Here is a 16,523-nt window from a genome sequence, read left to right on the forward strand (position 1 = left end):
CACTGGAATTTAGGGACAAAGTGAGAGGAATCCTCACCCTGTTAGAGGGCAAAAATTTGACAAATAGTTTTAAAGGCTTAAAATAAATCTATCTTCATAACCTGACTGCTGTGCTTTTTTCCTTAGGTGTGTTATAGAGGTAATGATACTTCTACAGTGAACTCAATTAACCTTCTGCAGCCTCCCTTGTGACAGGGAATCCTAAATCTTCTAGTTTATGAGTGCATGTGCAAAATTTGAAGCTACTCTGAACTTAGCATTAATAAATGCCCTTTTTTAATTGGTGCCCATTTGTTTGTTTTCTTTTCCAGTGAGAAAGACATGGTGGCTGTGAATGGAATGTAGTGTTCATGGTTGGAAAGAGATTTCCACACAGGAGAGAGGTATTATCATTATTCTTGTTATTATTATTATTATTTTTAAGAATCTGCTTCTTGTGTGTGTGGATGCCTTTGGAGTTTCCATTGTTCAATGATGTTTTAAGATGATCTTCAGGCCTTTATCTTTGGTTCTCTGCATTATTTTGCATAAATGGACATCCACTGCCAATAAGAATGATTTAATTCTCCTCTGTCTGATACCCACTGCATTTTAAGTGTCCTTTAGAAGTGCTGTGGAAAAAAGGATGGGGTGAAAAACCCGTGTATTTAGGGTGAAAAGCCTGTGTATTTAGGGTGAAAAGCCTGTGTATTTAGGGTGAGAAGCCTGTGTATTTAGGCTTCCACAGCCCAGTTTCCCTCCAAACTCCCTTCTGCTCTGTGATACACCCTGGTGGGTGCACCCTGCATCAGGACACTCAGTAGTGTTTGCTCCTGCCTGGCTCCTGAGATCTTTGCATGAACACATTCTGTGCAGAGCAAAATGCTTCATCTGGGAGGGAGGATGTCAGCAATAAATGAGAAAACAAGAGAAATGGATGATGGCCCATAATGCAAACCCTATAATATAATCATTGTTGTTTGATAAAAGAGACACTTGGAGCAACTCTCCATGCCCTGCTAGGTATGTCTGGATTTATTATTCAAAAAGACACAATCAAATCTCTTCATTCCATTGACAAATGGGAGCTATTCAATTCCGTATCTGCCTCTTATTTATAGCATATAGAGGGGTGATTTATATGCTGGCTGCAGATCTTCCAAAACAGTTTTAATTAGCAGCATTGGCTATTAGAATGAGAGTCCTGTAACTTCCCTGTCATACACATCCCCTTAAAATTGAACAGCAATCTTACTCTTTGCCAGGCAACACTTTTATTTTTTTGGTGATGCCAGCAAGAAAATGCATGTGTGCTTTAGGAGCTCAGAGGTTGAATTGCTGCTGAGGAGGAGGCAGGGGAGGGCAAGGGAGAAATTTTCATTTATTGGTGGGATTGGGAGGACAGGGCAGTCCTCAGGGCACTGGCACCATCATGACTTGGGGTTTGGGGACACAGTAAGCCCCAAACACACCAAGGCCAGCTCGGGCTGGGAGCACTGCCATTCTGGGATTCTGCTCTGCCTTTCTGTGCTTGGAGGAGGGTGAATCTGAGCTCTCACCTCACTGTGTCCCGTGGTTGGAGCACTGATCCCTCCTCCCGGTGCGACCTGTGGCACATGTTTTTGCTGGGAGCGCTGTCTGAAGTTGTAAGCAAGCATTCCAGCATTCCAGCATTCCCCCAGCTGTTCCCTGCTCCACAGAGCTGCTCTGGCTCGTGGGCTAATTGGTACCCCTGAGGTTCAGAGCAGAGGCAGGCACGGCGCAGGGGGCAGCCTGGCAAAGGCGCCGCTCTGAGTCTCCATTATTTTCACGCATCTGATAGGAATGTGATCCCTTTGAGACCTCAGCCTATCTGTCAAACCTGAGATCAGCCAACAGGTTCAAAAGTTATTTGGGGAAGCAATGAGTGACAGAACAATTGCACAGCTCTTGTTTTTTTCCTGGGAAACCAGGCTAGAAAAGCGCATGAAACATAAAGAGTATTTTTTGTGCTTTATGCGGTGTGTGTAGCATGCAGAATGCTCTGTTGTTATGCTTCCACTGATCTCTTTTTGACATAAGCAATGCAGTCATTCTGTCTTTGCATCAAATAAGTCTTTGTACTGCTTGTCACCAGCTCACAGTGTCTCTGTCTGTGTGTAAACTCGGTGTTTGCTACATCCCCCTGTCACAACTGTGCTGCTGCCTGCAGCTGGGTGGTTCTGCTCCAGCTCTGGGTGCTTTACAGCAATGCTCTGTTGGTGATATTTACTCTGGACTGTAAGAAAACCTTAGGAAATCTGAAGTTTGAGGTTGAAAATAACATGAAAAGAGAGGACATGAGCACTGGACCTGGTGACAGAGGTTTGGTGTCTTTGCCTCCTCCCTTGGAGGAGGTCAAGGAAAGAAGGCACAGCTGAGGGAGAAGATTGAATGAGGTTCATCACTGCTCTGCCATGCTGTATGTTTGTAGTGCTTGGGAGACTGATGGGAAAATGAGGAATTAGGAAATGAGGAGACAGAAAAAATCCTGCTACAAGCAAGCCTGAAATCAATGTGGTCAGAAAGAAGGAATGGAAATGATTCCTGCAGTTTGCAATGGGGAGATGATGGGCTCTGCAGCAAGGCATCCACAGGTAATCCACAAATCTGGGAAAAAACTCACAGTTCTTGGGCTGAATACAAGTGAGATTTTTTTTTTTTTTTTTAATCTACAGAAATTGTGTGTAGGTATTTTATGTCATTTTCTGGGCATATTGATAAAGCACACTGGTTAAGGAAGCTTTCAAATTATTAACATCTTCAGCCTTGTCTTTGAGCCAAGTGAGCAGTATTTGGTGAGCTGTCTTTGGGCATTACACTAAGTGCTTTTCTACTGCAATTCTAATAGAGTGTAGGGCTGAATTTGATAGTGTTACCTATTAGTGATTAGAGAGTGAAGGGCTTTCAGTGTGTCTGTACTGCAGAGTTTGCTTTGATTGATAAATTGGGCATTATGCATTTCATAATTTTTTAATTCTGCCTCGAAGTAATGAGATTCCCTCTTCAAATTCCTCTTCTCACTAACATTTTGAAAACATTTTGGAGGTATGAATGGGGAAGGAAAAGAAAGAGGAGGGAACAGTTTTAGTCATAAACACTTAAACTGTGCATTACTCAGTGGCACAGGCTGAACTCTGCTGGAGAAAGGTACTTCTAAATTACCCAGATATTAACACTGTAATTATTGAGCATGGATAACAGTTATGAATTTTTTATGGATCAGTCAGGGTAGCAAAGTCATGGCTGCCTTACAGAGAAAGGTATGATGGGAACGTGCAGGAAGATGATTGAGGATTCCCTCTTCACATTTTCATAGGGTCTTTCACAGGGAAAGTGCAGCTTCCAAACACTCAGGGAACATCCCACTACCCAGTGACTCCAGCAGGAGCTCCAGCACTGCTCACTGTTAGGATATATATTTATTTCTCTGAATCTGGGGTTGCTCTGGCAAGAGCTCTTGCCCTATTCCTCTCCAGCTGCTCCTCTATCAGTTTTCCAGTTTGTACCTACCCAGCTTCTTGCCTTTTCTTCTGCCACATCTGTTTTCTCCAGACAAACCCACTTCTGTTTTACTTCGGTTTTTTTAGATTTTTAGAGAAGGGCTGTAATATATTTGAAGTGTCTGCCATTAACTTTTGAGATTCAGTGACCTTTGTTAATCAGGAAGGAGGTTTTTTTGAGGTCTACAGGAAGAATTAATCATATGTAAACTGTTTGCTTTAAAAAGTCTCTTACCAAATGTGGGATTTCCCAGGTAGCCTTCAAAAGGTCAGAGGCTGGAGGCAGCAGCTGGAGAGCACTGCAGGAGGACAAAGCCTCTCAGAACAGGTTCAGAATTAAGGAGAGACCTGTGGAAACACATGGCACTGGGGAGAACCCATTGTGTTTGAGAGGTTGGACTCAGGCCAGAAATTTGGAGTTCCTAAGGAAGCAACACACCAAGTGGCACTGTGCTGTTGCACCATGCTGACATTTGCTTGCAATATTCTCCTATTTCAAAAGCAAGTTTTTGTGCTTTCAACAAAATGTCCCTTGGCCCTACAAGACTGGAAACAATTTTTGGGTGAAAGAAACCATGAGAATTCTGGAAAATTTTCAGTCAGCTGCTGGTACAGTCCCTTCTCCCAGGCATGCAGGGAGTTGGAGTCTCTGAAGGAGAAGTTTTCCTCATGGACCCAGTTTCTGCCAGCTCTTGGTGTGGCAGTTCCTGGTCTGTGGTGGCAGGTGGCTCCAGAGCTGCCCATGCAGACTCCCAAAAGGCAGAGAGGCTTTTCCCCACAATGGGGCTTTATGTCCTGGATAAACACATTTGATAAAGATCAGCTTGAGGGATTTCACAGTGTTACAACCCCCTTTCTCCTCCAGCTTCTGCAGCAGGGATTGTGGGACCTTCTAGCTCTGGGTTAGGAAAGAGTTGATGGAGAAAAGTGCAGCTGTCAAAAGAGAGGGACAGTCAGTGTCATCAATGCCCTAAAGGCTGCAGGGTCTTTGCAAAGGAAGATTCTTTCTCTGAATTTTAGAGGGCTCTGCCAAATCCTTTAATGTGGTTTTAATGTGCTTTGCTGTACTTAGTAGTGGTTTTTACCTGCTGTGTCTCAGTGAAGCTGATTTTGGAAGATGTCTCACAAATTAGGTACAGAGCAGCCAGTGTTTCGTTTCCTACATGCAGCTCTGTTGTTCACCCCCCTCAGCTCCTGCAGATGATGGACCTTGTTCTGCACTTGCTTTCAAGGTTTTACCAAGTCTTGGTGAATAATTGCATTTGCTGTTAGAGGGAAGTCCATCTGGAAGGCTGCACTCACAGAAGCACACCTTGTGACAGAAGGGGAGTTTTCCAGTCTTCTGTGTCCATACAGGGGAAACACACAGGTGAAGGGAGTGAGATGCCACCCCACCAGCCACCCCTTTGCAGTGTGTGCTGTTCCCCAGGGATGGATTCAGGGCCTGATCCCAGCCACTCTCCAGAGGGACCTCACTGCAGGATGGCTCAGAGCCCAGGGGCTTCTCCAGCTCATCCTGCAGCAGTGGAGTGGGGGCATTGCTCTTTCTCCCAATGATTAAAGGACAGAGCTTCCTCTTCAAGGAGTTCACTCTCCAAAACCACTCATGGAAAAGTTATGTGCTAGAAGCATTTCCATCTGATCCAGAACACACAGGAAGTCTGGATATGAATGATTTAAAGACTATGGGAAAGCATAAAGATGTTAAGGTGAATTTACTACTTTGTTCAGCACATAGATTGTGTGAGGGGTCTGCAGTATGAATTAAAGAAAGGCTCCAGCCATGAGATATTACAGTTTAATTCAGACATTAGTACAGCCAGGGAGAAGACAGTAATGTATTGCACATCTAAATAGGATTTCCATACTGGATTGCACCTGTGATCTATATGGACAGTGCTGCCTGTGTCAGATGGAATAATGTGATGGGGATAATAGGCAGCTGTGGAAGGATTTACCTGGAGCAAGCTCTGCTGCTAATAGCTGGCTCATATCCCAACCTAACCATGAGAGTTCATTGTTCCCATGTCCTGTTGGATGTGGGGGAGGATGTTCTCCTGACCTTCAGCAGCCTCAAGGCATTAATGAATCACTCACATCTGCCCTGTGTTCATGTCAACCAGCAGCACCTTCTGTGGGACAATGTGTTTAAAAACAAAGGGAATTTTTTTTAAAGGCAATTTGAAATGTGGTGTTGTCAGTCATCTGCTGCCACACTTTTGTGCTGAGGAGGTGGGACATTAAAGAGCCCCTGTTACCTTCATAAATTACTCATTATTCAAATAAACCAATGCCCCATCACTTTTTATTCATCCCTTCTCCAATTAACAATGGTACTAGTTTCCCTTGCCTCTAGAAATATTTGCAGATGGTACCTAGGCTTTTTACCTGTTTTTTTCCTTTTTGAGGTCAGGTGGGCCAGTTTCAGTCAAGGCTGGCTAAACTTTAAAATTGTCATTTCTTGTTCTGGTTTCTCTAGATCTTTTGCTTTTGACCACTTCTGTTTACAGACCTGTGACTTTCCTGAAGCTTTTATTTCTCTTAGAAAACCTGAAGGAAATAGAGGTGACCAAGGGACAGCACTGTGCCTGTGCCATATGTGTGCTACAAGAGTGCTTCACCCCTCTGGAGGCTTTCTTCCTCCTGATTTTTTTTTTTTTTATTTTTTTCCCCCAGTTTAAGCATTTCCAGCAATGGCTCTGAAGTAACCCCAGAGTTCTGTCTCTTCCCATTTTTTGGCTGAGGAGGCTTTGCAGTGTGTGTAGCAGGGGGTCTATTGCACATGAGCAGCTCTGCCAGGTGTTTGCTGCTCTCTCTGCAAACGGCGTTCCCGGAGCCGTGCCGTGAGAACAGATGGGCCAGGGAAGTACCTTGCTCTCAGTGGGTCTGGAGAATGAACTCATTATCCAGGCAGTGGCCTGTCACACCAGCCTCATTTACCAGTGGATGGTGTAGAAAACGAGCCCTGGAAAGCAGAGCCTGGCAGGGTGGGAGTTGTGGCAGTGCCAACCGCGGCGGTGCCGCTCGGCGAGCAGCTCCTTGGGGATGAGGGATAGGGAGGGAGCCTGGAAAGGCAGAGAGTTACAGAGAGGCATCAAAAAGCTCATAAAAATGGCAGTAAGGGCTGCTTTGGGGAGTTGAAAAATGTCCTGTGGAGAGGGGGCACATTGCAAGGCTGACCCTGAGATGGTCTCATTCCTTCCTGAAAGGTGCCTGTGCTCAGGTGGGGTTGGGCTCTTTCTCCAGCAGCACTGACACAACCAGAGGACACAGCCTCAAGCTGCACCAAGGGAAATACAGGTTGGATATTAGGAAAAAGTTTTTCATGGAAAGAGTGATAAAGTTCTGGAATGGCTGCCCAGGGAGGTGGTGGAGTCACCATCGCTGGATGTGTTTAACAAAGCCTGAATGTGGCACTGGGTGCCAGGGTTTAGTTGAGGTGTTTGAGCTGGGTTGGACTTGATGATCTTGAAGGTCTCTTCCAACGTGGTCACTCTCTGAATTCTGTGAATTCCTTAGGTGGTACCTCCACTAAGTATTCCCTAAAAAGGCCAGAAAGTATTAACAGAGCATGTGTAATAAGCATGATGTTCAAACATAAAAAAGGACTCAAACCTTCCAGGTTATGTTAGACCAGAGAGGTAACTGAACAGCTTTCCATCTTTCTCCTCTTGAATGCCACCTGGGAAACACCTCTGACTGTGCTCACAAGTTTGAGGATTGCAGGAGTTCTGTGTAGCTGTTGTTTTGGTTGCTGGTAAAGATAGGAGAAATTTTGGTGCTAGTTACTCAGAGGAATATAAAAAATGTCAGAGCTGCCAGCAATCTTGGAAAGGGAAAGTACAGAGTGGGAAACTTTTGTTTATTAGTAGCAAAATCCATGAGGAGTGTGGGGGAAATTGTTACCCCAGTAAGTCCTCCTGTACAAGGGAGAAATGTGAGGGCACGGCAGCTTTCAATTAGGCAGAATTTTCTGTTTTTAAAATGGCTAAAGACAACAAAAATATGTCCCCACAGGCTGCTCCTGGGGTGTTTTGTGTTAAACTGGTGCCTGGCACAGCTGGCAAGGCGATGGTGCGTAACCTTTGCAGTAGGTGAAGAGCTGGAGGCAGACAGATGTTCCCGTGTCCTTGGCTGGGATTGTGCATTCCCTGCCCACACAGATGGTCCTTTGGAGCACCCTGGCAGCCTCTCCCTCCCCATGCCCCTTCCCACCTGTTGGCACTTACAGATCCAACAGAAGAGTGGCTGGGATTTGGGGAAAGCAGGACAAAAAGATGCAGCAGCACTTCTGGCTGTGAAACAAGGCAAGCTGTGTGCAGTGCATAGCAAGGCAGCCAACGAGGGCTCACCCCAGAGCAGGAGCTTTCTCTCCAGAATCCATTCTGGTAATTCACCAGATTGCAGCATGGATGGAATTACAAGGGAGTTTTTTTTTTTTTTAATGAAAGGGAGCTTCTGTTCTGAGCAAAATTAGGTGATGCTCAATTGGATTTGGTTCTTCTCCTGCGTGCTCAGCTTTACACAGTGAAAAAAAAGGGCAGAGAAGAACAAATTGACTCTGGAAATCACCTCCTACAAAGTTGGCTTCAATCCTGCCAGCCCTTCCTATAGGAATGAGCCTCCCACCCACACAGAGCAGGTGAAGTGGAGAAGCCCCTTTCCAGAGGCAGCTGCAGAGCCTTGTTAGAGCAGTTTCAGAGGGGTTTTCAGCAGACTGCACTCGTGCTGCATCCCAGGGTCACATCTCCCTCCTGCCTGGGACCAGACATTTGCCCCCTTCCCCCATCTCCCACCCTTTTGCTCACAGCAGGGAGGAGCAGGAGTGCTGCCTGATCACTTCCAGCATCAGCACAGGTCAGGGTGGCTTCAGCCCTTCATCCAGAGCTGGGAATAAACCCAGAATAAGCTCAGACCTCAGTGTGACTTGTGTCACTCCATTCTGCAGGTGGGAACAGCATCCAGAAGTGAAAAATAAAGCTGTGAGAACATCACCCAGCACTTCAGGCTCGCCTGCTTCCCTTAATGGTCTGTAGGAAATCTGTCAGGCTGGGCAGTGAGCTGGCACAGGTTGGCCTGGCATTCCTGACCTCACAACCACCACACTGACTCCCAGCAGTGGGAAAACACAGCCATCATTATTTTTTTTCTCATAAATCACACCTTGCAGTTCTAAAATGGAGCACTGGCTCCAGCTGAATTTGAGCAGGTTTAGTTGGAGGGCAGGAGAGCTGTCCAGCAGGGAGTTTGTCAGCTGCTGCACCATGTGGCCCATCACAGCTCTTTAAGGAATAGCACTGTATCATGCAAAATATTTTGCAGGCAGGCACTTTGCAAACCCTGGAAAGTGTTTTACAGATTCTTCTGCAGAGGAGGTTGCCAGTCAGTAGCATGGTTTATTTATTTTGTTTGGTTTTCTTGGGTTATTAAACATGTTTTATTTATAGAGTGTGCTTTCTAGAGAACCATCTGCATGCATCTTCTTAAAGAAAGCATCTGAGGGTGCTGGGCTGTTGTTTGTGTGTGTGGGGCCACATAACAGGCAGCTCCATGGGGTCTGTGGGAGCTCTGGAGATGTGCATGGAAGTGCTCAGTGAACTGGAGAGAAGCACTGGTGTGGAGAGTTTGCGTGCAGAGAGTTTGAGCGTGGCTCCCTGTGAGGGAGGGGAGGGATGGATATGGCTCATCCATCCCCTGTTCCACCTCAGCTCCTCACCTGCTGCAGTCCTTTCCCAGGCAGTCAATTTTAGTGCAGAATCCAGAGGGACTAACTCCAGCCATAATCCTTTTGAGCTTAAGCATGGAAGTAACCTTGTGTCCTGTAAAAGTGTGAATTTGTATGTGTGTGTGTGAATGTTTGCACCATCTGTTCCCTTTCCTGCAGCTCAGAGTGGGATTTTTTGTCCCCTTTGCTCAGCTCCTACAGGTACCTGTGGTGCTGCTGTCCTCCACAGCATTGCTCAGGTATTTCCCACTAGAAAACATCAACACATGGGGACAGGTGTATCAGTGCAGTGCAGGTAGAAATTTATTCTGGTAATAAACACTTCCTGCCTTTATCTCCTCCTGTCATCCTCTTAATTAAACTGATATTCCTAAGGTGTATTCAATTTAGGAATTTGGGTTTTTTCCTACTGAGAAGCCCAAGTAGAAGGAATCATGTGCATAATGGAGTGGCCGGCTGGCAGAGCTGTACTGAAATACAATTTCTGCATTTATAGGTTGGGTTTTGTCCTAGCAATCTGCAGAGCAGCCAGTGGGCAAGGAAACCCTGCTTATAAGAGCAATTTCCCATGATTATTAATGCCTTGGAAGCTGAAATCAAACATTGCTAATCCATCACTCACAGTGCTTTGACACCGAGCCATCACAAGGAAGGGTCATTTAAGTTGTGCTTTGACTGTAATGGGTTTTGAGAAAACTGAGATTATCATCTAGAACAAAAGTCTCCAGTTGGTGTCACAGAATGAATTTAAAACTCTTCCACTCTCTTTGGCCACGTGGGAACTGCTTGTCTCCACACACCCAGCTGATTTCTCTGGAGCAGGGAATTTTGTAGCTGGGGCTATTGCAGTTTATTAAAATGAGCTGTAGATTTTCAGTGGCAGCTTAATTCACAGTTTTCACATCTTGGCATTTCAAATAATTTTAATCAAATAATTAAATTGAAATTATTTTAATAAATTTAATTAATTAATTTTTAGGTTTACAATTTGTTCCAGAAGTAATGCAGTTTGCTGAGATTACACACATTTTCTGCAGTTTTGATTTTACTGCTGTATTCATTTAGCTCAGCAAATTTATAAAACTAATTAAAACAGAAGTACTTTTTTTGATTCAGATTGTGAATGAAAAACAAGAATCTAATGTAAAATGACACTTGCAGGGAGATTAAGACCAATTTCAACTCTATGGGTGTTTTACTACTCAGTTTTTTAAACAAAAAGCAATTATTTTTATAGCATATTCTTGGCATGGTTGTATTGTTTCCATATTTTGGGATGCCAGGGGAGTGGGAGGCTAGGACCTGAATCAGCAGTGTGCTGAAACATGTCTGACATTAGCTATGGAGTTGGTCCTCACTGAATTCCTTGGATTTCTTGTTTGCTGAACCCAGATGGAGCCAGACCCCATTTCAGTCACCAGGGCTGTGCTGCTCCCCAGCTCTTGTTAGGCCTTGTATCATCCAGGGAGTGAAAACCATCTGCAATTGCCAGAACTTCAGCCCCAGAGGCAGCAGCAGGAGCTTTCCTTGTGCTGGGAGTCCTCCCTTGTGATGGGAGAGCAGGGAACCTGTGGGGCTGCTGGAATTCCTTAGGTGGCACACCACTGCAGGTTCACACACCAATCACCACCTCCCAAGTGACAAATCTGGAGGGGGCAAAAAGAGATGATCACTTTATAAATTTCTCATGAAGGCAAATGACTCATACATAAATCAAGCTGCTTCATTAAAGGGGGAAGTGGGCTGAACACGGAGGTGACAAAGGTTAACTCCACACTTGTGACACTGAGCCCTGTGTCACTTCTCCCCAGCTCTCACTGCAAGTCACTCTTGCAGCAGTGCTTGTCACCATCCCCAGCTCCTCTGGCATTTCTCATGCCACCTTTCACAGCATCAAAAGCAGTCTGAATGTTAGGAGAACACACAGTCCTGCTTTGGACAGAGCTGAATGGAAGGCTTTGCTCTTTTTGTCTGTGCTCACCTCATGAGTTCCCAGTGCCCCCACGGGTCCTGGTCCTGCTGTTCCCCAGCACCTGGCACCACACCTGCCTCAGCTGATGTCTGTGCAGTGCTCTGAGCCTGTGCCTCTCTCTGCACTCCTGTCCTACACCATCCCTGGGGTTTTTTTTCCTGCTGTTCCAGCACTGATCCTTGCCTGCCATCCTCAGTGGCAGCCATGCCTTCTGTCAAGCTGCCCACGTGAAAGTTGTTTTCAGGACCCACCTCCCATTTCTGGGCACCCATGGGCCACCCTGCACAGTCCAGGGTATTTGTCTGACTTGGTTTTGGCTGTCTCAAAGACAATTTGGATTTTGGCTGATTTCACAAACCTCTGCATTGTGAATACACAGACAGAGGTTGTGGGGTGCCCTCAGGGTTGGATGAACCATCCCAGTTGTTGTCACCTTGTTTGTAAATTGTGCTTTGGGAGTTGGTGACCAATGATGGGGTGTCTCAGCTGCTGTGAGAACAGAGAAAAACACAGACACAAAACTGAACAATTTTTCGGTGCCTTTGGAGCTTTTAGAATTGATGAAGATGTGGCAGCAAAGAATTGACACATCCTCCTGACCCCATATGGTTTTTCCCCCTGCAGTTCTCTGCTCACGTGTGCAGCATTCCCCTCTCCTCATTTACTCACACCTTGAGCAGAAACAGGGCAGGCAGGGAAAGGCAGCACAACACCAACCCACCATATGTTGTTCCTAATGATTGAGAATGGTGCACAGTGCTCTCCTAACATATTCCAGGGGCCAGGGGCCTGTGGCACTACAGGTGCTGTGCTTTTATTTCCCCCAGTCCTCTCCCCTTCACCACCAAATTCTGCAGCCAGGAAGTTGAGGATGCTGTTGTGAGACACCTTTGGAAGACACCTCCCCTCTGAGTTACACAGCCCAGTGCCAGGGGACATGGTTATGATCAGGCAATTGCATTTTTTTCCCCCCAAACCTCCAGCATTCAATATTTTTGTTCTCATCCCTGTGGTAGAATCCACCACATTTCCCCAGTTTGGTCCCAGTGCTGCTTTGGCACGTGGAGAGCAGTAATGGGGAGGGACAGTAAGTCCTGTCATTGCACTAGTAGTTCAAATTTTTATAAAACATCAGAAATTCAGAGTATAGCTCTTTTAATGTCTCATTCAAGCAGGCAGGAACACTGCAATGTACATTATTCGAAGCCCAGGAGACAGGCACCAGCATTTATAGTGACAGTAGAAATCTTCTTGTATTCCAAACTCCTCAGGAGAAACATTGATAGCTTTATTCAAAACAATGACACTCAGAATTGCTGAATCATGTTCCCAGAGCATCTGTCCTGGAGGAAAATCAGTGCTGCCATCCCTGTCCTGTTTCCAACAACTAAATAATGTCTGGGGTTTATGTGTCTTCTGGTCTGGGAAATGCACCAGGATGGTCCCAGCTCTGCTGTGGTCTCTCTTCTCCCTCATTTTCAGTGGAAGATTCACTCCCTTTCTGGTGGCAGTTTCCTTGCACATGGCAGGGGGTCAAAACTAAAAGGTCTTTAAGGTCCCCTCCAACCCAACCCATTTTGGATTCTGTGATTTTTGGGGAGAGAAGTTGTCACTGAATAAGTCAGTGAATTTTTAGCATTAGGTTGGCAGGGATGCTCAATAAAAAGTAATAAGGAGAGCTGGCCATTAAATACTTTAGTTGGCCATTAAATACTTTATTAATCTGACAGACAGTGTTTATTTGTCATATTTTTTGATACAGTGCTGAATTATCTGGCAGTAGTAAAGCCCTGGGTTTAGGTGACCTTGTGGTGAATCTTGGCCATTTTATTTTCCTGAGTGCTACAGGGAGGCTTGTTTCATTTTTATGGAAGAGCTCTGAGGTCTCTGTATGAGCTCCACAAGAAGTAGCAAGATTCTGCTATTACATTTAATATAAGACCTGCTATGTGTTAAAATAAAGTGGAAGTCTGCATTAAACTGGCACAAGGCAGAAATTAACCTCATATTCTGAAAGAGGCACTGATGCCATGCAGAAAATAGTCTATTTGGAGATCATTCTGCTGATATTTTTCTCAGCTCTATCCTTTTTTTTTTTCTGGAGGGATGGGGAGGAAAACAAGCTCTCGGTGGCCGAGTTCATTTTCTCCTGCTGCTGCTTTTTTCATTGAAGTCATCATAATCCTCCATTTGTGACATCAGAGTTACTGGCTAGCCAGATAATTATGATTTCACAAACTGAAGATTATGACCTTCAAATGAGGAAGGCACAGCGGGGAGGACAGATTCCTAAGCAACAGCCATCAGATATTTGTGAAATATTTGCAAAAATGTCCTTGCAGTTTAAAAAAAAATGAGGGAGAGAGGGCAGGAGGGAAACATCCAAAAAATATTATCAGCAGAATGAGTTGCCAGCCAGCATTTTTTTCCCCAAGTTTTCCATTTGGTGCCCATGATTCTCTAACCTGTCTCATTTAGCCTTAATGAACACGAGACATTTTTTTAGCATGCCATATGTGCTGTGGTCCTTAGGAAAAAAACATATATATATCCAAATAACTTATTTTTTATGTTCTGACTCTACCCAATCATAATTTACATTTTGCACAGTTTGATGCCCATCTGCAACGTCTTTACTATCAGAAAAGGTAATAAGAAAGGGAGGGAAAAAACCACAGGAGCATGTTAAATGACTGGCACAAGAAAACCTGGTTGGGAGAAAATAATTTTTGTCCCTATATAAATAAGCAGCTTGGAAAATGGGTTGGATTTGTGGCTCCAGAAGTGAGGTCAGCTCCTGTATCAGCAGCGGCTTGAGAGGAGCCCCAGCAGTTTTTGGGGAGTCTCTGGGAGCATCTTGCTCTGCCAGGGGGTGGTGAGTGGATCCCCCCAGGGATGGGGAGGATGAGGAGCAGCCATGCATCCTGAAATGAGCCGAGCTGTGCCTCAGCTGGATCCTTTCTTGTAATTTTGGGACAAGCTGTTTAATGACCACAAACTCCCCCCCCCCACCCTCATCCAAAGCTCTTGCAAATATTCCATCCTGAAAAGGTGAAAGGACATTGATTCCTCTTCCATCCCCCCGTCCTTTAAAACACCAGAACCATGTGCTTTACCCTTGGAGCCTGGCAGGAGGAGGAAGAAAGGAAGGAGTCACCAGAGGGAGGTCCCAAATAGCTCCAGCAGCCCATTCCCAGTGTGTGGCTTTGGGGCTGACAGGGTCTAAGGCATTCCAGGAAGGTGCCAGGTGGATTTGAGCCTCTCTGATCCCCCCATTCTGCTGAGCACAGCGTGGGCCCTCTGTCACCGTGATACTCTCTGAAAAATCCCTCCACCAGGACTTCTCTCCTGAGAAGCCTCAGAAAAGAAATGTAAATAACAATTATCTGATTGCTTGGAATGTGGTCTGGAGGTTGCTCACCAACAGGTGCATCTTTGATTTGTTCCATGTAAATTGTTTTTTATTTAATGATTAATCCCAGCCAGCTGTGTCAGACTCTCTGATCAGTCATGGGTTTTTATTATTCATTCTTGTCTAACCTTCTGATGACTCCTTTCTCTTTCTTTAGTATAGTTTTAGTGTATCATTTCTTTTAATATAATATCATAAAACAAGAAATCAGCCTTCTGAGAGCTTGGAGTCAGTTCCCATCCCTCAGCTCCTCCTGGGGCCCTCAGGAACACCGCAGCAGGCCTCATGCTCCAACTGCAACCAACCAAACCCATTAATTAGAGTTAGGAAACAATCAGCATTCTCCAAACAAACCTCCAGCCACAGCAATCCTAATTAGTCACAGCAATCCTAATTAGTCACATCAAGCCACTGGAGAGATGGTATATGGCCAGGCCAGAGCTTGGCCTCTCTGCAGCCCCACCTTGGCTACCACACAGGGCAGGGTGTTGGACACGCTCTGGAAATGTCCCACTTCCCATCTTTTCCTGAGATCTACTTTTTCTTTTAGGAGCTGAGTCAGAAAATGTCTCCTATCCCTTGTTTGGAATGGTACCAGTTCAGGAATGTTTCATTTTGATGCCAGGAGCTGATGGGAGCTATTCCAGCCCAACGAGGCCTTCAGTTCCTTCCTCTGGGATTGTACAAAGTCAGAATTGAAAATGGGATGCAGTAGTCAGAGCAGCCTTTGTGCCAAAGGTTTATGACTTACAGATTCCTTAAATTCAGCAGGCAATGAAAAAGCAGCATTTCTTATTGATGTGACACACAGAAGAGAAATTCCTGGTGTTTACAATAACTCCCAGAGCTCCACTGGGATGTGAGGAGTGGTGGGAGGCAGGGAACTGTACTGGAGAAGCTCCTGAGAGGAACCATGCATGTGGAATCACAGAATGGGTCGGGAGGAACATCTAAAGGCCTTCTAGTCCAACCCCTTGCCATGAGCAGGGACATCTTCAGCTGGATCAGGTCACTCAGAGCCTCATCCAGACCATGGATGGATGGGGCTTCCACCTCTCTGGGCAACCTGTGCCAGTGTCACCAAAACTTCCTCATCCATAAATTGACCTGAGTGAGGCTCTCTGTCCAGGTTTCTTGACACTGGGGGTAAAATTCAGGATTTCTCCACGGGTCAAGAGCTCCTCCATGCAGCCAAAGTCACATCAGACTCTGTAAAATAGGGATGGGATATTTTTATGTAGCTCTGAGCTTTAAGGATACTTCCAGTGCAGGTGATGTGCTGGGAATATTCCAGAGCAATCACAGCTAATTTAACCTGGAATTCTGGACCCTGGTACAGTGTTGTCATGAGGGCTTTGCAAAGCAAGGAAAGAGAGCTGTATCCATGTGGCCAATTTACAGTCAGAAGTACAAATCCAATCCAAATCCTTCTGTCCCAGCTGAATCCGCAGCAAAGTGCTTGTGATCAAGATACAGCCTAAATAACTGTTTGTATAAAATATTTAGGGACTAATTCCTCATTACAGATGCTTTGGGAAACACTGTAAACTGCTTGCAGACAATTGAAAAATTAAAAAAAAATAAAGAAGGGAATTATTGAATATGTTATTCAGTGCATGTGATTTGACCAGCTTTAGTGTTAAATCATGAGGCAGAGCACCTGGAGTGAGTAGAGAACTAGTGGAGAATAAAGGAGCAGCAGTACCATGCCAGGTACCACAGGAACAAGTATTTATATCAAAACAGAATTAATGCAAAGTTGTGGCTTGAAAACATTTTGTTTTGAGTGAGAGCCAGGTGCAGAACTGGCCCACTGACATTCCCTGAGCCTCCCTCCTATGGCTGGCCCTGCTCAGAGCAATAGAGGTTATTTTTTTTTCCTAGTTAATAAACAAAAAACCCATTTACTTCTTC

At 45.2% G+C, this 16,523-nt stretch overlaps 1 protein-coding gene across 2 annotated transcripts in view; it reads left to right on the forward strand.

The window, feature by feature from the left end:
- The first annotated feature begins 314 nt into the window (after positions 1-314).
- Positions 315-16,523, forward strand: part of DAB1 (DAB adaptor protein 1) — a 211,223-nt gene continuing 195,014 nt past the window's right edge. For both annotated transcript variants that reach the window (XM_050977576.1, XM_050977577.1), the window contains exon 1: positions 315-383. The gene's annotated coding sequence lies outside the window, so the exon portion shown is untranslated. The remainder of the gene's footprint in view (positions 384-16,523) is intronic.

Source organism: Serinus canaria, chromosome 8 (genome assembly GCF_022539315.1).
Source record: "Serinus canaria isolate serCan28SL12 chromosome 8, serCan2020, whole genome shotgun sequence".
Lineage (NCBI taxonomy): Eukaryota > Metazoa > Chordata > Aves > Passeriformes > Fringillidae > Serinus > Serinus canaria.